Raw genomic sequence first — 22,917 nt, 5'->3', positions numbered from 1 at the left:
CACCCGGTCAACTCGGACTCATGAACTCTGCATGAACTACAGAGCTGATGACAGGACAACTCTAGAAGTTTTTGTTTATGCTTCTTTTCTAATGGTGGTTTCCATCTTTAAGGGGTTAAACATGAATCTGTAGAGGTTGAGACACAGGACAATCCATGGGACAGAATCTGACCTAATTCATTAAATTATAGATCTTAGAAGTCATGTAAGCCTCCCATGTAATTCTCCCCAGACATATCCTCATGCCCTTAAAAATGTGTTGGTAACTCAATTATCTTCTTTGGGAATGAGTTCTTTCCCCCAAAGCATGTGAAAGCAAGAGTTCCAGATAAAGACTTAATTTGTATTTTTTCCCTGCTTAGTAATAAGTGTCAGAAAATCCTGGTAACTATAGAAAAATACGTAAGATACCCCCCCTACAAGGGGAGCATAAACAAGCATTTGTGTGGCTTCTATCATCTGTAATTTTTCTAATAAAAAGATCAATCATCAGAGGGGAGAAATCGGATGAGCATTGTTCACGAGTTAAGGGTTGATCAGGAGTGGAACAGTGATTCCTGGGGAGGAAGACAGGAAGAAGGAAACGGGGTGATGCTCTGGGTCTGACAGAAAGCAGACAACTGAGCCCAGTTCGGGGATCCATCTAGGGTGGAAGAGGTGTCCTGGGAAGGACTGACATGAATAAGATGATGCTGCAGTGACACCAGCTCAGGCCAGCCCAGAGGACCCATCCCTGCACCTGGTTTAAAAAAGGCGACCAACCCAGTCAGCATCTACTCTGCCCCTCACACTGATGCTCTGGTCACCCTCCTCCAGCACACTCCATCGGCATCTTCCAGACCTAGAGAATATGCTGTTCCCCAGGAACACTCCTGGACAACTACTAGGAAGGGAGGGAGGTGTACCTCAGAGCTGCTGCTCCATCTATCAGAAGGTAGGAGAGTTCAGGACATTGGGGCCAGACTCAGGACATTGGTGAACTCCAAATCAAGGAGAGGGAAGAGTGAAAACCAAGATTATACTCTTACAAATGGACACTGGGAAGGGCCACCTCTCCCCAGCCTCCATAAAGTCCTCCAGGCCATTCCAGGCAATGCCGAATCCTATGCTGAACACAACAGTCAATCTGGTCTCCCCATCTCACATCCAATCCTTCTTCCAGATGACAGGCTTTAAAATACTTGATAGCAGCTTTCATGCCCCCTCTGTCTTCTTTCCTCTGGGCTAAGTTTCCCTTGATCCTTCAATTAGAAAATAAGTATGCCTGAATGGAGTCATTTGAACAAAATTCCCAGCAGCCTCACTGAAGCAGGGAAACCCATCTGTAACCATCAGTGTAAACATTAAATTGGGAAATCCCCCTGATACTGTGTACAAGGCAGCCATCAACACAGTGGGCCCTGTTAAACAAAGTCATCAGCATTGGAGTGATGAGAATTACACAAATTAAAAAGCTACACCCAAGTGAACAAAAGATTGTCTCGCTTTGTAAGTGAATTGTCTGGCATTGTTCAAAATGGTTTCCTAGGCACTGGTCTTGCTGTTCATGCAACTGTAAGCTCTGTGAGGACTGAGCCAGCATTTCCCATCACTTCCCTGGAACCATCCTGCCCAGATGTGGGCACACAGTTTGCACTTAGTACATCCTTAATGAGATGTCTGTGAATTAAATATATGCTTTGTCTCCATTCCATCGTCTCCAAAGCCAGAGGATAGAGGTTTCTACCAAAGACTGCACTGAGGTATACATTTGTGCTAAGAAACTGGCATGCTGAAAGTGGAACTCCAAGATAGAATAAATTCACTTTTATGCAGAACAACCCAATTCACAGACTCCCACGCAGCCCTAATGAAGCTACACCCTGTATTTGATTGACACTGGAATTACAGACCTGAAAATGTGAATGAACTTTCACTGGAAAAAGTCTTAGAATCCTGTTTTCCAAGAGGATCTTCATAATCAATAGGATAATATTTTTTCTAATTGTAATAAAAAATAATTGAGATACATCACTGTATAAGTTTAAGGTGTACAGTATAATGGTTCAATTTATATATATGATGTATGACAACAGATTCAGCTAATATCCATCTTCTCATACAGATACAATAAAAAGAAAAGAAAGAAGAAAAAAAGGAAAGGTTTCTCCTTGGGAGGAGAACTCTTAGGATTTACTTGCTTAACAACTTTCCTATATATCACACAGTAGTGTTAGTTACAGTCATCATATTGTACATTACGTCTCTAGTACTTACTTATCTTACAGTTGGAAGCTTGTACCTTTTGACCATCTGCCTCCAACTCCCCCTCCTCCAACCCTCTGCCTCTGGTAATCACTTTTATCTCTTTTTCTACAAAATTTGTTTTGTTTTGTTTTTTTAGATTCCATATATGAGATCATACAGTATTCATCTTTCTCTGTATGACTTATTTCACTTAGCATAATGCCTTCAAGGTTCATCCAAATTGTCACAAATGGTAGGATTTCCTCGTTTTTTATGGCTGAAGGATATTTCATTGTATATATATATGCACCACACCTCTTTTATCTGTTCATCCATCAATTTATACTTATGCTGCTTCCATGTCTTGGCTACTGTAAGTAATGCTGCTATGAACATGGGAGTGCAGACATCTTTCCAAGTTAGTCTTTTCATTTCCTCTGGATGTATTTCCAGAAGTAGAATTGCTGTATCATATGGTAGTTCTATTTTTAGTTTTTTGATGATCCTCCATACTGTTTCCCATAGTGGTTGTGCCAATTTAAAATCCCACCGACAGTACACAGTTCCCCTTTTCTGCACATTCTTATCAGTGTTCGTTCTCTCTCTTGTCTTCTTGATGGTGGTCATCTAACAGGTGTGAGGTGTTATGTTGTGGTTTTAACTTGCATTTCCGTAATGACTAGTGATACTGAGCATCTTTTCATATACTTGTTGGCCTTTCATGTATCTTCTTGGAAAAAATGTCTATTCAGATCTTTTGCCCATTTTTTAATTGAGTTATTTGATTTTTTTGCTATTGCATTGTATGAGTTCTTTATGTTTTGAATATTTACCCCTTATCAGTATATGGTTTGAAAATATTTTTTGCATTCCATAGGTTGGCTTTTCACTTTGTTGATGGTGACTTTTGCTGTGCAGAAGTTTTTTAGTTTGTTGTAATCCCACTTGTTTATTGCTTATTTTCTTGACTGTTCTTAAGCTGTCATATCTAAAAAAATCACTACCAAGACCCATGTCCAGGAGATTTGTGCCTGTGTTTTCTTCTAGGAGTTTCATGGTTCCAGGCATTACATTTAATTCTTTAATCCATTTCAAGTTCACGTTTGTGAGTGGTAGAAGGTATGGATCCAGTTTCATTTTACATGTGAATATCCAATTACTGCAGTATCATTTATTGAAGAGACTGTCTTTTCTCCATTGGCTCCCTTGTCAAATATCAGTTGACTGTATATACTTGGGTTTATTTCTGAGCTCTCAATTCTGTTCCATTGGTCTATTTGTCAGTTTTGAAGCCAGTCAAATACTATTTTGATGACTAAAGCTTTATAATACAAATTGAAATGTGCTATCTCCTGCTTTCTTCTTCTTTTTCAGGGTAATTTGTGGTTCCATATAAATTTTAGGGGTGTTTTTTCTACTTCTATAAAAAAATGCCTTTGGAATCTTGATAGAGATTGCATTGAACAGATAGATGGCTTTTGTAGTATTGACATTTTAACAATCTTAATTCTTCCAATCCATGAATACAGGATACCTTTCCATTTTTATTTGTGTCATCTTTAATTTCTGTCACCAAAGTCTTGTAGTTTTCAGCATAGAAGATCTTTTACCTCCTTAAATTTATTCCTAATTATTTTTGATGCTATTGTAAATGGGATCAATTTCTGTATTTCTTTTTCAGGAATTTTATTAGTGTATAGAAACAATACTGATTAATTTTGTATCAAGCAACCCTTCTGAATTCATTGTTTAGATCTAACAGACTTTTGGCTGAATCTTTAGGATTTTCTGTATGGAAAATCATGTAATCTGCAAAGAGAGACAACTTTAATTCTTCTTTTCCAATTCTAATACCTTTTTTCTTTGCCTCACTGCTCTATGTAGGACTTCCAATGCTATGTCGAATAAAAGTGGTCAGACTGGGCACCCTTGTCTTGTTCCTGATCTCAGAGGAAAGTTCAACCTTTCACCACTGAGTATGATGTTACCTATGGGCTTGTCACATGGCCTTTATTATGCTGAAATATTTTCCTTCTTTGCCTAATTTGAATGGGATAACATTTTTAGAGAAATCTGATATGGCTTAATACCACAAAAAATAAGGATGAAACAGTTTGTATAATTTCAAATGTAGTTACATTTCATAAAACTAATTTAACCATTTGTATCTTTATTTATTCAATACATATTTATTTATTACTTGCTGCATGCCAAAGTACTAGCATGAAATCCTAAATGAAATTAGTCAACTCTTGCTAACTATTGCTAATTGAATTAGTCAACTATTGGTGCAATAATTTTGTAGAAGAAAAAAAACACAAAGTCCCAGTTGCTTACAACAACAAATATGTATTTTTCTTGCTCATAGGTCTGCATTTCATTATGGATTCAACTGGGCTTGAATCCAAGTTATATTGAGTCTTGGTTTATATCAAGTGTTTTCATTCTGGGACCAGAAGCTACTCATAGTATGATCCTCATATAGAGGACTACAGGAGGGGCCAGTGGAGACACACCATATCTCTCAAGGACAATTCTAGAAACAATTATGGCTACCTACCTTCCCTTGGCTAAAGAAAAGCATATAGCCAAGTTCAACATCGGTGCAATAAGGAAGCAAAATCTGCCTGATCTAGTTTGAGGAGCTAAAAGGTCACATAGCAAAAGACATGGATATATACATTTTTATACAGGAACAACAAAAGAATTAGGAAAAATAATCCAATCTACTATCAAGGCATGAATGTGTGCTCATGGAGCTCAGGTATGAGCAAAAAAAAAATTAAACATATGATTAAGTTCAGTAGAAATTCACTGAGTAATTTTAATGGTGCTACATTTACTGAATATATTATAAGATCATATTTGCTGCTGTTGGGAGAACAAGGGGCAGGAATGTAAGCAAGGAGACGAGTTAGGAAGCCATAACAATTGTCTGAGAGGGAGCTGATGACGTCCTGGGCTATGATGATGACAGAGATGATGAAAGGCAGTGGATGGAGTTAAGGTGTATTTCAGTGGATGTGGCTGGTCACTATTAGATGTTGGGGTGGGAAAAAGGCATATTAGAAGAATGTCACTTGAGATTCTGACTTGAATATCAAGGAAAATGATGCTGAAATGGGGAAACATGAAAGGGAGAGTGTCATAGTCTTCATGGTTAATTCCCCCAATTAATTCCTTCAAAATGATAGATTAATCTGAGCCAGTAGTCCTAAACACACCATGCTCTTCCCTTTGACCCCTCACGCCCCCACCACTGCTACAGGGGGTTCTCAGAAAATACGAGGTAGGGGAAGTTTGAGGGTTTCTAGTGACTGAGAAGTGCTATTGGTATTTTCATTTGGCCTTCCAGAATGGTAAACATCCTGAGATGTACAGGGCAGGCTCACAAAGCAAAGACTTGAGTTGTCCCACCTGAAGCACAGATACACCCTGCTGAACTTAAGCCTATTAAGATAATCCCATTCCATGCACTAAACTCTGGGTTAGGAATAGACCTGTCTGTAACTGTGTCCCAACCAACTATGTCCCAGTGAGACAGGAGGAGAAACAGTCTAGAGAACATCCATGAAAGATTCCTTACCCATAGGAGAGAGACGCAGGAAGACATAGGAAGAAATGGTCCCTTTTCCCCCTCAACATTGTTTAGATTGTGATGCTTGGAACTTCTGCAAACACCTTATAAATAAGACGGAGGCCAGTCTAAAGCTAATGAGGATGAAAGAAGAAAACAGTGATAGAAGTAGGACCTTGACAACTTCACTGAGCTGCTGAATCAAACAACCACCATTTCCCCACCCTCAAACATGATGTTAGATAATACATCTCCTTACAGTTTAAGTCAGCTTGAGTTGGACTTTTTTTGCTACTTGAGTAAGAAGGCATCCTAAATAACAGAGGAGGGAAACAGGTTTAGGTGTCAAAAAAATTTGAGTCCTGTTTTATAAGAGAGCTGGGTATGTGAGGCCAGACCTCTCAATAAGAGGGTCTGGAGTGTATAAGCAAGACCAGACCTACCCATGGTATCAACCCTGGCAGACTACATGTGGTGAGTAAATACACTGTAGGAGGTGCAGTGAACTAGAGCTTCACAGTTTATTACCAGCAAAGATGGCAGACCTAAGATCACTGGGCATTTTGATGAATTACCCTGGCTTTTCCTACAGTATAGGCAAGATGACTACTCATCTCAAAGTCATGAAGCAAATACTTATTTATGTCCTCTGGTTGTTCCATGGCTACCTGGTTGCTTCCCCCCAAATAAATTATAATCTGCTAAAATTATTTATTCCACATCCACCATAGAACCAAATAAAATTCAAGGCACTCAGCAGGTATTAAACAAGAGTTCACTGAATCAAAATTGTTCAAAACATCTGTTGCATTTTCATAGTCGTTAGATAAAGAATAATTTTGTGGACTATATCATGTGTCTTAACCTACAGGTTGCAAACTGGAGACCCAGAGGAATGTAACTGTGTGGTTTAATGTTTCAGAAATTTTGAATTATGTAGACATCAGTATTTAAAATTTCAGCAATTTCACAATGAAATCTGGATGTCTGGCTTCCAGTGATGATGTGGTCCCATTTTCCTGCCTATCAACGAGCTAGAGCTGAGAAAAGGGCACTGCCCTCCATCACGCAGTCTCCAAAGCCAGCTTCACTCACATTTGAGTGAGTGCCCCTTACTTAATCTCTCTGGGAGCAGGGCTTACTTCTTCACAACCAATGGATTGAACCAAGTGATCCTGTTCTAACATTGCATAAGTCTAAAAGCCTGTCTTTTATAATAATGCAGTAAAGTAGTGAAATTGCAGATTGTTCTTCCCTTCTTGTCCATCCCTCCTGAGTATTTAGCCACAATACTGCCTGTCCTTAGTTTTAGCCTACATGTATACTAGCTGATGAAAACAGAATAGTCAGAGTTGTTCTATTCAGCCTCCACATGGATTGGATAAACCTACAGTTTTCCTTGTTTTCTACAAGAGAGTGCCTTCCATTAGGACAGTGAAACCCTAATAAACTGGGTAAGAGCCAAACAAAGCTGCTGTCTATGGAAATGACTCAACCAGCAAGAAGAGGAGTCGTGACTGGTCCCTTTCTCTTAATACCGAAGGAAAGAGGAAGAGCTTTAAAAAATGTTTTTCACCTGTGTGATGATCCATTCAAAACAAAAATGTAACTATTTATATGTCAAGATAAATGTAATAATAATTTTTTACTGGATTAATAGTGGAGACCTCAGCTGGACACTATGAACTTTTCTTTATGACTGCCTATTTTTCGATGGAGTATTACCTATTTTCAATCCTATTGAGATATTCTAAGAACACATTTTTCAGCTCTTGTGCCCTCCTGCTGTTCTATTCACTCTGTGGCACTAACAGTCCTCCCTCATTTAATCCATTTGAAAGACACACAAAGAGGTCAGACATCAGGATTTCAGCTTATTTTCCCTTCTCATCTAAGGTTTCCTAAAATAAAATGAAGCCACGGTCAATAGCTCTATTAAGTAACAATTGTAAATTTTGGTACAGGGGTACATAGGGCTACCCTCTTCTTAACTCTAGAAACTGTGTATCTAAACTCCTCTTCTGCAAGGCACTATATATAACGGCTTTGTATTGACACCTAGTAGATGATACTAACATAAAAAAGCAAGATTTGGTGTTTCTCATGCAGAGAAAATAGGAAGCTAACACCCCTGAGAGCAATGAATTGGACAAATATGGACCTTTATGTCATTTATGTCAACCAAGGCAAGAAGGGTAGGAAGGCAGAAATGTAAATCAGTTGCTCCAACGGTCATGGAAACACTGTGACTGTTAAGGTTAGCCTGTAATAAGGATGAAAAATGAGATCACCACTCCATTTGTCTTCAAAAAATTCTTTTTCTCTCTTGAATCTATAATATCCTGATGCTTTTACTGCACAAATATAATGCACTCCTTTTTATCCTGACTCAACCATGTGCTTAAACAGTATGCAATTAGAGACAGACAAGCAGCAATAAGTAGTAATAGAGAAAATGATCTTTTATTCATGCAAAATGTTATAGAAAAGATGACTAAGTTTCAAGATCATGTTGACTCGAAAATTTTTTTCAGCTATGAAAGAATGTATTTTAAACAGTAAAAGTACATATGAAAGTTTTCAAATGTAATTATACCAAGGAGTAATTGTACCAAACAGGTCTCAACTTCCATATTTAAGGAGAGAGACCTTTCACCAAGACATTTGGGAAAGATGTTTGAGCTTCTGCATTGTCTAAGCACTGCAGTTAGTATATGATGTGATTCATGAGCATAACATTATCCAGCAGGCTTCACTACTCTGTATTCCTCTTATGCCCTCCCTCGAAGAGACGCAGAATGTCCAATAAAGCTTGAATCAATAGCATAAGACAAATTAGCACGGGTGAAATGCCTACTTGTCATTGCTTCAGACACAGATGTAATGTTTCAGGATGCCTCCTTTATCTACATTTTGATAAATTCTTTTCACAATCATATCTTCTATCATTTTTGGCCAGTTCCACACTGTTTTTAAACTTTAAGAATAGAATTTGAATTCCTTTATTCCAAATGGATTATTTTAACCTTTTTTACACTTAATGGAAGAATATAAGTATCTACTCTGAGTACAAATAAAGTATATATTGCTGATGTAATCTAGAATATAGGAATTGAGTCCATTATTATAATGTTATTCTGGAATAAATTACTATATGGCATGTATAGACATACGTGTTCAAATTAAAAATTTGTCCTATGAATTCTCTGATTTAGAAATATGATAGCACTTAAATGTGGAATCTAAAAGAAGGAAAAAGGATAAAAAGGACACTAATGAACTCATCTACAAAACAGAAACAGACTCGTAGGCATAGTAAAAACTCTTATGGTTACCGGGGGAAAGAGATAAATTTGGGAGTTTGATATTTGCAAATGTTAACCACTATATATAAAAATAGATTAAAAAAAACAAATTTCTCCTGTGTAGCATAGGGAACTATATTCAATATCTTGTGATAGCCTTTAATGAAAAAGAATATGAAAATGAATATATGTATATATCTGCATGACTGGGACATTATGCTGTGCACCAGAAATTGACACATTGTAACTGGCTATACTCCAATAAAAAAACAAAATACAATAAGAAATTTCTAAATGTGAAATTGGGTGACTTAACAATATGAAATGTAAACTAGAGATAAGAATTTAAAAATTCTTAGGGAGGGGGTTCAAAAGTAGGGTTATGCAATAAGAGAGAGAACAAACCCGTAAGTGTTTAGTTCTTTGGTTGGATTAATAAATATATAAGTCAAATACTTGACAACTTTCATCCTTATTTAAAAACTAAAATACGGTGAAACATTTAAACTTCTCAGAGAATTCCCTGGGTTAGCTACTTAATACTTTTATCTCTTCACATATTCATTCATTCATTCAACATTTATTGAACCCTTACATACAGGCTAGGACCTTATAGAAATTTAAAAATTACTAATCGAATGATATTTTCCAATCATAAAGTACACACATACATATACATACACTGTAATTATATTCCTGTGTCTATTTATATAAAAAATATAAAACATGCATTGATCTAATTATAGCCAGCTGGGGAAGTAGGCAGGATAACAGTGTGTGGCTTAGCACGTTCCCTACCTAGGAGAGAAAGCTTTGGAGCTGCCACTTCCCTGGGGGAGACGCTGTCACAAACGCCTTTCTGGGAGGGATTAAGAAAACCAGAGCAGCTGAGACCCATTTTCAAATATAAAACTGGCATGAAAGGCTTTACATGAATGACTAAAACTTGAATTCAGACAAGCTGGAAGAGCCTAAGAAGAGGGTGCATTATTCTTGGTGTTAAACCAAAGAAAATTGATTAGATCACAAAATAGGTGGGTTTAACTTCTGGTTCTGTAAGCCAAGAAAAATGAAAAACAAAGATCTGCACCCTTATTTATCAGTCTACTTGTACATCATCGTCAAAAGAAGGTGAGAATGGAAGGTTATATGAAATGCCGAAGGCTGAACTAAAATAATCAATACCGTGATGTGGGTTAAAATTTTTCACTTGCCAAAATTTTAGATAACTTTTGGTTTATCTCATTTTTGAAATTTGAAAGATGAGTAACTTTTTGCTCAGACTACAGGTAGTATCTGCCACTTTCTATTCCTTTGTCATCGCGCCTGAGAGCAGCCCTTCACTGGTTAAGCAGTACTTTTTATTGAGCATCTTCATAAACAAGAAGAGTTTAGTCAACTTACAACAGGTTCTTACGTTATATTCTTAGATATCAAAGTATTTTGGTCCTTTGTCTAAATTTAAATTACAGTCAAATGAGGTTGTAAAAGGTCCTAGGAGTGGGGTCAAATTAAGGTGAAAATGATGAGACAGTCCTATTATATTTTCCATCTCTCTATAAAGATAATCAAATGATGACAGTGATGATTATTAAGCTTCTAGACACAGCACCTATGAAACAGCACTTTGATATTTCTAAAGTGTCCATTTCTAAAACAAATATAGAAATGCAGCAATAATCACAAGCACTTTCCACCGTCACATTGCAGAAATGTATTGAATTAGTAAAAATAAGGAAAAACAGTACATTTCTTAATAGTTCACAGCCAGCAATGCTTGTTCATTAACCCTTTGCTGATTTTTGCCAAATACAGCCTTTTACTGAGCCTAGTACCGATTTCACATGGTATGAACACCAGAGAACTACAGGTATCCTTTAAATGTCACAATTTAAGGTTCCAAATAAAAAGCCAGTTCTAAATTGCACACATTTCATTTACCGAGAGAAATTATCAATCCAATGTGTTTTTTTGATGGTAGTAACATGTAATTCTCATAGCCTCTAAATTTTTCTTCTGCTAAGAAACCAAAGAAACATTCCCACTCCTCAAGGAAGTGGAATTATTGCTGTTGGAGGCCGTAGAAAACCTATTCTCTCATCCTTTTCCCTATGGGTTCTGAGCAACTTGAAAAACAGATAAAGGAGCCTAGATGGGGATCAAAATAAACCATTGAATGGATGTAACACTCTCTGGGACTGGCTACATTAGAGTCGTAATAAAGCTCCCTAGTATTCACCCAACTCTTTCCCCAAATTTAGACTTTGGGCTCTGTCTTGGGGGAAGGCTGAAGCTCCAGAGCTCTCCTAGCCAAACACCTGTGTGGAGCATCATGGACTGTAATCCCCTGTGGTAACACCAGGGACAGGTGTGCCTGGTGACTTCACCCACTGATTACCACGAGCCAAGGAGTGATTCCTGACCCCGTCTCACTAATCAGTATGTCATACAGAAAGAAACCTGGGAGTAACAGAGAGAAAAATCAAGATATTTTTCCTTTCAATACTGCCTTCCTTTCAGAGTTTAGGGTGCAGGCCTCTCAAGAAAATCAAAGAAAACTTGACTAAGTATTTCCCTTGAAGCTAATTTTGTGGAATTTGATTACAATGCTTTCATATTACTCATGTTCTTTAAAAAAAAATAAAGAAATCCTCTTATTTTGCCACAATACCTTCCAAAATTAATAGATTACACAAGATCGTTTGGCCATTTTCTCTCTCTCCCCACCAGTGAAAGTCACTAACTATTATGAAAACATCAGCCATCTGCTCTACTGACTTGATAGAAAGTCATCACAGGATGTGCAAATTGTACCAAGTGCATCACTTAGGATGTGCACTTGAATATTTGTCTGGTGAGAACCTTTGTTTGCCCAGTGGCAGCTGAGATGATTCTGAGCGATACCGGCCCACACGGTAACACTGGAGGAAGCTCCAACAAGGTTCCTTCCTGCATGGAGTCACCCGCCACATGGCAGGCAGTGTTCAAAGCACTGGGGCAACAGGCAAGGCCCTGCTCTCAGAGACTTCCATTCTGGAAGGTGGTTATAGACAATAAGCAAAAGGAACACATAAGCGGGATAAGTTGGTGCAGTGATGAGTATAACGGAAAACACTACATCCACTCGATGTGTTAGCAGAGATCGCCAACCAGAGACAGGCGACGGGGAGGACTGTGGAGTAAGTGGTCAAGAAAGGCTCTCTAAGGAGAAACCACCTGAGCTGAGAACTAAATGGGAGGGAACCAGCCAGACCTGAAAGGGAGCATGTTAAAGGTCGCAAGATGCCAAGGTCCAGAAATGAGAAGCTATGGTTTCAGTTTTAAAGATCCAGCCTGTTGCATTCCAAGAAATTTGCTCTATAAGATGTTACCATACAGTCAAACAGCTTACTCCTTTGTAAATAACACATGGTAAACCAGTGGGAAATGGCAAAAGACTAATGATGAATCCTGCAGTGTTTATCCACGGTGAGGGGTGAGTGAGTAAACACATACCCAGTGCCTACTAAACACTGGGCACTGATCACGATTGTTTTATATTTTGCTTACTTTGAACAAATACATCCATTGTTAGTTCAGCGAATCTGTATCGAGTCCCTCTATGTGCCAGGCACTGGACCTGGCATTTGATTTCATTATGAACCTGACACAGGACTCCCTGCAGGGCACTTATGCTCGATTGAGGGAAGGTGACAATTGAAAAAGAAATTGTGACACAGCTTGATCAGTGCCATCACATGAGTCCAACGGGCACTACAGGTGCACATGGAGTTGCTCTCAGGCTACCTGGGGAAGAGGGTCAGGAAAGTCTTCCCAGACGAAGTGACACTTAAGATTTTACAGACGTGCCAGAAATAGCTAGACCACGTGCCTAGAGAAAAAAGAGGTTAAGGAATTACATGTTCTTCTCCAGGGATGGAGCCATAGAAAGTGAAAAAAAAAAAAAAAACCAACTGTTAGGAGATAAGACTCCAGGATCAGCAGTGGTGGATCAAACAGACCCCTATATGCTGAGCTAAGGCTTTATGTAGAGGCAACAGGGAACCATTAAAGAGCTTTAAGCAGGGGAATGACATGACAGACTTCTGAGTTTAAAAAAAAAAAAATCTCTCTAGCTTCAGAGTGGAGATTCTAAGGTGGGGAGGAAGAAAAGCAGGTTGAACACAAAGTGAACATAACTCATTCAAGTAGTTTGCTAGGAAAATTTGAAAGCCTCTGCTGAGCTGGATTTCTGCCCAAATCTCACAGTGCAGTGCTTTAAATGAGCTTAAGCTTTACCTATAAACTTCACTCACATTTTTAATACTCAGGTGGTGAATTTAATCGCATAAGGTTGCATTGTATTACTTTCTTCATGCTCTTTTGAAATGTGAGTTTTTCACTGAGTCAGCACGGCCATCCCACTTAGCTCAGGAAAACACGTCAATCCTTACACCCCTCAAAACTGCCTTTAACACGCATGGCATCAGATTTTTCTAGGTGATGTAAAACTAAATCATGACTCTTTACAATGTATTCTAATCAGCTACTCCATTAGCTGTTTTCAGATGCTAATCAGCTCAGCTTCAAATGAACAGTTACATATTCAGCTTGCTCCATGAATTCTATGAATGCATTTACCATTACGAGTTATAATTATATTACTTTCAGAGTCATTTACAGCAATTGAACAAACTAAGAAGAATTCTAAGGTTCTTGTGTGACAGTGCAATTAAACAATATGAACTGTAAGACTCTTGCTTCATATTCAAAAATTTAGTTCTGATGTAATTTCTGAGAAATGGTATTTTTGGAAATATAGACATCATTCAGGTTAAGACTTTATGATTTTAAGTCATGGACCATCAAGCAAAATCATCAGATAACATATTATATTTTGCTATATGGTAAATTAAATACATCTCTAACAGAGAGCAATCTACTTTTGCAACAGGGAGGCAAATGGAAATGTCGGCAGCAGAAAGATTGCTTGGGTAAAGCTAACCAATACCTTTACAACACCTACTATGTGCCAGGAACTGCACTAAGGACTTCATGTACTTTGACCAATGTCATGTATTTCGTTTGAATACTGGACAGAAGAACCCATCTTCTTCTAGTCAGAATCCTTCAATCTCAGGTAGTTAGGTAGTTATAAAAGAGACTGTAACATTATCACAATTATCCACCACTGTACAGCACACCACCCTCAAAACTCTAGGGGCTTAAAATAACAGCCCCCATTGATTATCGTTCATGATTCTGTGGGCTGACCAGGCAGTTCTGCCTCCGTGGTGATGGCTGGGGCACTGGGTTAGCTGGAAGGGCTACAGTGACCTAACTCACATGGCAGGAAGATGGTGTTGGCTGCTTGCTGGGAGCTCAGATGGGAGTGTTGGCCAGAGGCATTGATTCTTCTCCATGGAGACCTCTCTACAGGGTTGCCTGGACTTCCTCACAGTAAAGCAACTGGGTTTCAAGAAGGGGAATTCAAAGAGCAAACATTTCAGGAATATAAACCCACCATGCAAACATTCTTGAGGTAGGTAGTATAAAGACCCCCAGAAAGATACCCATGCTCTAATCCTTAAACCTGTGCATATGTTATCAAAAGGGACTGTGCAGATGTGATTAAATTAGTGAAATGGGAAGATTAGCTTGGATTATTCAAAAGGCCCTAATGTAATGACAAGAGTTCTTATAAGAAGGACATCAGAGTAAGAGAAATTTGAAAATATTATACTGATGGCTTCGAAAATGAAGGAAGGGGCCGTGGGCCAAGGAATGCAGGTGGCCTCTAACACTGGACAAGGCAAGGAGATAAGACTCTCCCCTAGAGTCTCTGGAAGGAACGTGGTCCTGTTAACACCTTGATTTTTAGCCCAGTGAGACTTCTGACCTAAAGAATTAAAAGATAATAAGTTCATTTTGTTTTAAGTCAATAAATTTGTGTAATTTGTTAAAATGGCAATAGAAAACAAATACATTTGTCAAGCCTCTGTTTTTATTCCATTTGTTAATATCCCATGGCTAAAGGCCAGGGTCATTGGACTAAATTCATGAAGGCATGATTCATTGTGACAGTTCACCACCAAAGTAACAATCCAATACACATACCATTTCCTTCAAAATATTTTCTGTGATTTAGTTTTCTGTTGCCACTGTAACAAATTACCACCAACTCAGTGACTTACAACAACACAAATTTATGATCTCAGTCACTGTGGGGCAGAAGTCTGACATGGGTTTTACTAAACTAAAATCAGTATTGGCAGGGCTGGACTCCTCACTCAGAGAAGAATCCAGTTTCCAAGCTCATTCATGTTGTTGGCTGAGTTCAGTTCCTCGGGGCTGTAAGACTATGGTCCCTATTTCTCTGTAGGTTGTTGACGAGGAATGGTCCTGAAAGTTTCTCTTCAGTCCTCACATGTGATCCCTTAGATCTCAGAATGACCAACAGTGCATTGGATCCTTCTCACACTTGGGATTCTCTGACTTTTCCTTCCACTGCATCTTCTTCTAGCTGGAGAAAGTTCTCTGTTTTTAAGATATTGTGTGATTCAACTGGACCCACCCACCAGAATCTCCTTATCTTAATTCTTATAACCTGAATTACCTCTGCAAAGCTCCTTTTGCCATATAACAAAATATATCACCAAACTCCAGAGATCAGGGCATGGACATCTTCAGGGCCATTATTCTGCTTACCACAGTTTTCCACAACCAGAATCTTTATGCTGAAGAGAGGTCAGAAGTGCAGCATTGATCTCCTCTGTGCCCTGTCTAGGAACGAGCCCTCAAAGGCACAATTAGCACAGATAAACTCATCATCATCCGCTATTCACTGGCTCCAACAGCATCTCCAGGAGACAATTTATGTGAGATGTTACTCCTCCAAAATTAGTCACAGTTGGGTATTTCATAACCAGCTCTGCTCCATCATTAAAGGGCAAGGCTTCTCAAAAGAGCAACAATACTATTTTTTGAAATAACCAAATAAACTCTCTTCCCTTAACAGTGGAGAATAATAACTCAAAAATCAATCGATTCAAAATGATCTCTTGACATCATATGGCGAACTGTGTACCTACAGTGGTGGCTGCATCTTCACACACCTCTGAATCCTCCAAAGATATTGGACATTTTGTTCAGTATTCTGAATCTATTAGTGGCTTCTTCATTGATAAAAGCAATGCAATTCGAGCATTTGGGGTGAATGTGATTATCCTATGTTATTAACATGAGAAAAGTCTCTTACTTACAGATACACAGAAAGTAAGAGGGATATGTAGGTAGAGGTTCCGCTATATTTTTAAAAATCCAAATGCCTTACTGATTCATCTCAAATAATTAATTTTTAAAATACTGTACTGGATAGTTAAGGACAATCTTGATAAAACAAAGCCATAAGAATTAAGCTAAGAAATGCTGAGATAGCCCAAGTTAGTGAAGACAATTTTATCCTAACATTTTTATTAATTGTTATTCAGCTAGTAAAGAAATCTATGACTGAGCTGCTGGGAGGAAAGGACACTTTATACTTATTTATTATCCATGATGCAAATTTCAACTCTGTTCCTCCAGGGAAAATTTCAGAGTGCTGCCCCTGCCACCACCAATGACTTCGGGAATATTAGAACCACTTGCAAAGAAGTACGTTTAGAAGCTTTTAGTCCAGCTTTATACAGTGAGGTGGAAGGGAGCCTCCTTCTGGTCAATTAAAGAGAAGAGAATTTTGTTTTTCACTGAAAGTTCTTTACCTGTTTTACAGCGGGAAACGCAACCAACTTCTCTTGTTAAAAAAGATCTTGCAGTATTAATAGAAGAAAAGCAAAGAAAAGGATCACTCTGTACTACCTTAGCAGAAATGTAAAGGAAGTTCTGCACTATTTCAATTACTAGATAATCATTTTACAAAGCAGTCAAATTCCAAAGATAACTCAGCCTACACATTAAATATGTTCTCAAGTTACGGGTAGACTTAGGATAAATTCTATAGGCTAAATAACTTGAAAGTGAATTTTTTAAATGACCTTTTCTTCACTAAAATATTCATTAATCTAATGTAGCCTTGATGTAGACTTCTAATATATTTTTTTAAAGTATGGAACACTTCACAAATTTACATGTCATCTTTGCTCCAGGGCCATGCTAATCTTCAACGTATCATTTCAACTTTAGTATATGGGCTGCCGAAGCGAGCACTAGGCTTCTAATATTTATTATAATAAATGTACTATAGGAACATAAATCCTGATTCATATATTTTAATTTACAAATCTATCAGTTTGATTCATGGAGTCATTTTTCTGTCCAATCACATTAAATTACATCAATAGACTCACAGACACAGAAAACAAACTTGTGGTTATGGGGGAGGGGGGAAAGGGGTTGGAAAGGATAAATTAGGAGTTCAAGATTTGCAAATATTAACTACTATATATAAAATAAACAAATTTCTTCTGTGTAGCACGGGGAACTACATTTATTATCTTGTAGTAACATATAATGAAAAAGAATATGAAAAGGAATGTATGTATGTGTATGTATGACTGAAACATTATGCTGTACACCAGAAATTGACACAACATTGTACACTGACTATACCTCAATAAAAAATAAAATAAAATAAAATAAAATAAAATAAAATAAAATAAAATAAATTACATCCATAGTTAAATCCCTGAAATAAATTATGAGCTCATTCAGGAAACATTCTGCCAAGAGAGTATTTGGCACACATTAGGCAGTCAGTAAACACTGAAAATAATAAACATGTATTCTGTCAAGGTGTACACAGTCTAGAATTCTAACCATGTGTAAATCTCCAATTGAAATGTTCACAACAGTCCAGTCAGTCCCTTATCCAACACACCTGAGACTTGCTTCCTCTTCCATTAACTGAAATGCATTCTGGAGATAGACATTAATTACCATTAATCTAGCTTACTATGAAAGTAAAGCAGGGCTAACCCCTGTGTACTCTGAGACCGTATAATGATTTTAGAGTCACTGAATTCCTTATTCCCTCCGTTTGTGCTGATATTGAACTGCATGTCATAATGTAGAAATAATCATTTGTCAAGAGTAATCAGGGCAGATGAGGTTCCGATGAGTCCTTTCACATAATCTAGGAAGGCTTCCTGAATTTCTCATTCACAGATATTGAATGTTGGGTCAGGGCTGAGGGGGAGGTCCCTGCATCTGACACTATGCTAGGCATTAGGTATACAGACATGAAAAGAGATGTGGTTCCTGACCTCAGGAAGCTGATAATCTAGACATAAGTTTAAACTCATCAGTGCAACAAAGTAGAAAACTAAGTGCTGATACAGAAAGAATGAAATCACAAACGAGGAAGTAGTCAGTTCAGAGTTAGGTCTAGGGGGAGAAAAACTGGAAAAAAGCTCTCCCTCCATAGCTGAGCACATCAGTTCCCTGCTGCCACAGGCATCTGAATGTCCCCATCTTCCCATGAGAGCTGTAGGAGATGCTAAGGAAAATTAAATGCAGGGAAAGAAGGCCTGAGACATCTTGAGAAGGACTCATAATCAAAGCAGGGTTTGCAACAGGCTACCCCTTATCAATAGGCATAAACTTTCAGAAGCCGACAGCAAATACCAGAATGTAAGTTCCTACTGGGACCCGCACATGGGCACCCCATACTCACAGTGATAAGCTGCCTTACACTGTCGATATTTGTTCATTTGGTTTTCATTCCCCAGTCTTAGGAATAATCAAGAGCTTGAGACTCTGACTCGCCAGGGCCAAAGCCCTGCCACTTTCCTCAGCCAGTTCTCTAAAAAGAGTTGCACGTTCTATATAAAAACGATTCCTGGAGGTATGTTTCAAAGTCCCAAATTATCCGAGTTCAAGGGGCCAATGAGCTCCCGCTCTCATTCCTGCCTCCCTGAAGGCCACCCCCAGTCAGCTATGATCACTGTCATGGTGACATGTCATCCCTAGCAAGGATTATGTCTCATACTTCTTTCTTGGTGTCCTCCATAGCCCCTGCCACGGGGACTCGCAAGTAGCTCATTACACAACTGATACACAATGCTGATAATAACAAACACAGAACCTAGCCAAAGATGAGATTTTGCCATGTGTTAGAAGTTCTGTGACTAGTGTGGTTGGTGGACAGGATAGTCTATTAAATACATTCTACGCATTTTGTATTTCCATTCTCTCTTCCCTACGGTACAGTAAATAAGAGAGGTAGGGTGACATATGTGTTCTTTACTTGTGCTGCTCATATAGAAATAGGGAGGCTCCTGTTGGTGCCAAATAAGGCATTTTATCCGCCTAACATAAGTCACCATATGGAGCAGGTTCTACCTGAGGCCTGCCTGGGTGAAGTCCAAGTCATCCTGAGACCTTATGTCCAATTTATCTAGGGCTCTGATTTACCAAAGAAGGTCACAAGGTGCTGCCACAGATGCCAGGCACAAGAGCCCTAACCTGTGTCCAAGAAGCAGAGGGAAGTCTTTGCTCTTACTGGGCAGCCACATTTCTGTTCCTTGCACCCCCTTCTGGGCCCAGAAAGCTCGTGTTTGTTGCAAGAGCATTTATTTGGAAAATCAAGGGACAAAGGGCTTGTTTGCTTTAATAAAAGCAAAGAACAAGCTCAATAATTTATGAGAAGTTTTATTTGACTCCTGGGTCAGCGGTTTAATTTTGCATATGTTCTCATAAATGTAACCGCAGTTTTTTGAGTGAGGATCATCTTGTAAACTAAATGTGCTGGCAGAGGAAAATCAGTTTGTGGCACCCAAGACATTAGGGAAATTGGCAACCATGGAAGGCACCTGAAAGGCTTTCCTCCCCAGCCTCACAGCTAGCCACCAGAAAAGAAATACCCTTGTTCTAACACTCTCCTCTCAAATGGTGAGCTCTTCAGTCAATCAGTTATGTTCTGGGTAAATTTAATATCAAGAAGGAGAAGTAACACCAGCACTTATCCCAGAGCTACTGTGTTGAAGAAGAGTCTCACATGACTTAGTAATCAGCCTCTCATGTCTCATGCATTCCTGAACACTGGCAAACAAATTAAAAACAAATTAAATGGAGAAATTCCCTGGGGGTGAAGGTGGTGTGTACACACACACGAGCACATGCGTGAGTTCACATGTTTTGTCTTCAAGCAGCCAAGACCTACATAGTAAAACATAATTATGGGAACTTTAGAGCCTTACATGTTTGCCTCAACCTTACCAGGGATGGAAAATTCAACAGTGCAATGTCCATCTAAAGTTGTTACTATTAGATGCAAGTTGGTGTCGTCATGAAATTGACTCAAGAGAGCCTCTTTGTTTTTTATAAGCAGTCCTGACCCTGGGGTTCCCTAACACGACTATCAAAGGGTTATGATAAGACTCAATGGCTGGAGAGATGCATTTGTAACTGAGACCTACTGGATGACACTGGCCTAGGCATACTATCTCTAACCCCTTTCCCATACTGCTGAAATCTTGCAGGACACATATTCTCACCTCAGTTTTACAGACCAGGAAAGTGGGCCTCAGAGAACTTAAAAAGTGGAAAAAAATGATGTGTGAACCTAAAATAAAATAGGTTCTGACTCCGTGGTCAAATTTTCCCACATAGGCATAACCACTGACTTTGTATACCTCTCGGACGACAGCCAGCCACCCAATCTGATTTTCTAAGAAACTTTGTTCTTCTGGGTGGTTAATACTCTTGAGAGACAAGTACTATACTTATGGCTTCCCAGCTGGAAGTGGACGTGATCATTTACCCACTCTGCTGAGCTAGGACCAGAGGGCATCCCGACCTGAGATACCAAGAGGTTAGGAACAAGGTTTACACATCACACCAGAAATAAAGCTTTGGTAGGAAGGAAGGAAGGAAGGAAGAAAGAAAGAAAAAAAAAAAAAGCTTCTCTCGGCCACTCCTAAGAAAAAGCTGATGTCCATCATTCATTCATTCATTCAACAAACATTCACAGAGGGACTTTTCTGTGCCAGGCACTGTATAGAATGTTGGACTTAAAATAATGAGTGTAAGATAGCACTCGCCCTCAAAACTCTCACAGTATGAAGGAGAAAGACCAGCAAAAGAGCAATTCTTATGCAGAGCGATAAAAGCTACTATTGGAACAAACGAGATTACTGGGCACAGAGCAAGGACAACCACTTGTCATGGAGTGTTTAGAACAACTTCCAAGCGAAAAATAGCATTCGGGCAGAGTCCTAAAGAACAAATTATAGTAAGCCTGGCCACTGAAGGGAGGCAGTTAGGAGTTTTCCAGGCAAAAAGGACAGGATGTACACAGATCTAAAAGAGACAGCCTGCATGTCCCCAAACCTGCAAGCTCTCCGTGTTGCTAAAGGGGTAAAGGAAAGAAAATAATGACACTGGATAATTAAAAACAGAACAAAGCGTGAAGGCCCTGGTGTGAAATGCTAGGATTTCATCCTAGAGGTAACAGGTTCCCTAAACAGACAGAACTGGATCCCTTAGCCATCCAAGTAGAGACTCGGGAAGCTAAGAACATTGCTCACCCGACCCATCTCGGGAGCAAAACACTGCACCTATAATGCTTGCCCCCACGTGCTCCTCACTCAGCCATCAAGAGTGACTGTGGTGTTTCCCCCGCCCCAGGCAGTGATGTGATTCTCTCGCAGTCTCATGAATATTCATGAGAAAACTGAGCGGACAAAAGCAGGGGAGGGCTGGTGCCAACGAGGGTGTCTTTCAATCATTCATTGCTCCATTCATTTGTTCAGTCACTCATTTAATCCGGGCAATACAATCTTAAATCAGGGTCTAAATCAGGGGCTGGCAGTCTGCAGCCTGTTAAGTCAAATGTGACCCACCATCTGTTTTGTACCTAAAGTTTTACTGGGACACAGCTGTGCCTGTTTATTTATGTACTGTCTGCGCCTGCTTTCACACTACAGCAGCAGAGGTGGGTTGGTGGAACAGAGATCGTATGGACCACAAGGCTGAAAATATATGCTATCGGGCCCTTTTACAGAAAAAGTTTGCCAAACTCTTTGTGGTCGACTTAAATAGCGACTCTGCCATTTGGGCTCTGAACTTCAGTCTCCTCTTCTGTAAAGCAAAGATGGCAATAATGATGATTTAAATAATCTAGAGTTTATTTATTTATTAATTATTTAAAACAGATTTGAATAGTTTTTATGTGCAAAGTACCAAACACAAAGTAAGCACTGAACAAATATTAGTTGCTAGTATTATCATTAATTCCTTCATGAAATATTGCAGGAGCAATCGGGAGATGGGGGCAAGAACTACACTGGGCATTGTGTCCAGTCTTCATGGCTGCTGGGCTGTTTGAGATGGCTGTTAAACAGGCACATAGGCAGTAGGGTACCCAGGAGTGGACTGTGCAGGAAGAGCTAGAGCTGGGTATATATATTTGGGAATCAATCACATATGACACATTTAAAACCACAGAACTGGATGGACTCACTGGGAAAAAGTGCATGTGGAAAGTAGAAAAGGGCCAGACACTAAATCCAGTTGAGGTTTTGCGGGCATAAATTTAAAATTAGACCAGGAAGACTTGTTGCATTTTTTTCCAGCTACATTCAGCTGTGCTGATGCAGGGGTGGAAGAGGAAGAAAGCTGAATTTATCGAGGGGTGGAATTTCACTGCAGGAGCAGTGAGGCAAGGATGCTGAACGCGCGTACATGAAAACTACTTAACAACAGACTGAGAAACCGTAGCCATGTAAAGATGGACGTTCACCAGTGAGACAGTAGGAAGATCAGTGGACTAGGGGTTTCTGGTGGCGTCCAAGAATTACAGGAGTGGAATCATTCTTAAGTTCCTCACTTACA

The 22,917-nt window shown here is 39.1% G+C and overlaps 1 long non-coding RNA gene and 1 other non-coding gene across 2 annotated transcripts in view; both read right to left on the bottom strand.

Annotated features, from left to right (window-relative positions):
- The window catches only part of LOC116156465 (uncharacterized), a 196,652-nt gene that overhangs the window by 110,448 nt on the left and 63,287 nt on the right, over positions 1 to 22,917 (bottom strand). The window lies entirely within an intron of this gene.
- LOC116156624 (U6 spliceosomal RNA) lies at positions 17,186 to 17,292 on the bottom strand. The gene has a single exon (XR_004140469.1). It is a non-coding gene; the product is annotated as a U6 spliceosomal RNA (small nuclear RNA).

Source organism: Camelus dromedarius, chromosome 11 (genome assembly GCF_036321535.1).
Source record: "Camelus dromedarius isolate mCamDro1 chromosome 11, mCamDro1.pat, whole genome shotgun sequence".
Taxonomy (NCBI): Eukaryota; Metazoa; Chordata; class Mammalia; order Artiodactyla; family Camelidae; genus Camelus; species Camelus dromedarius.
Note: the sequence above shows the minus strand (reverse complement) of the source record. Positions and strands in the feature narration are given on the sequence as shown.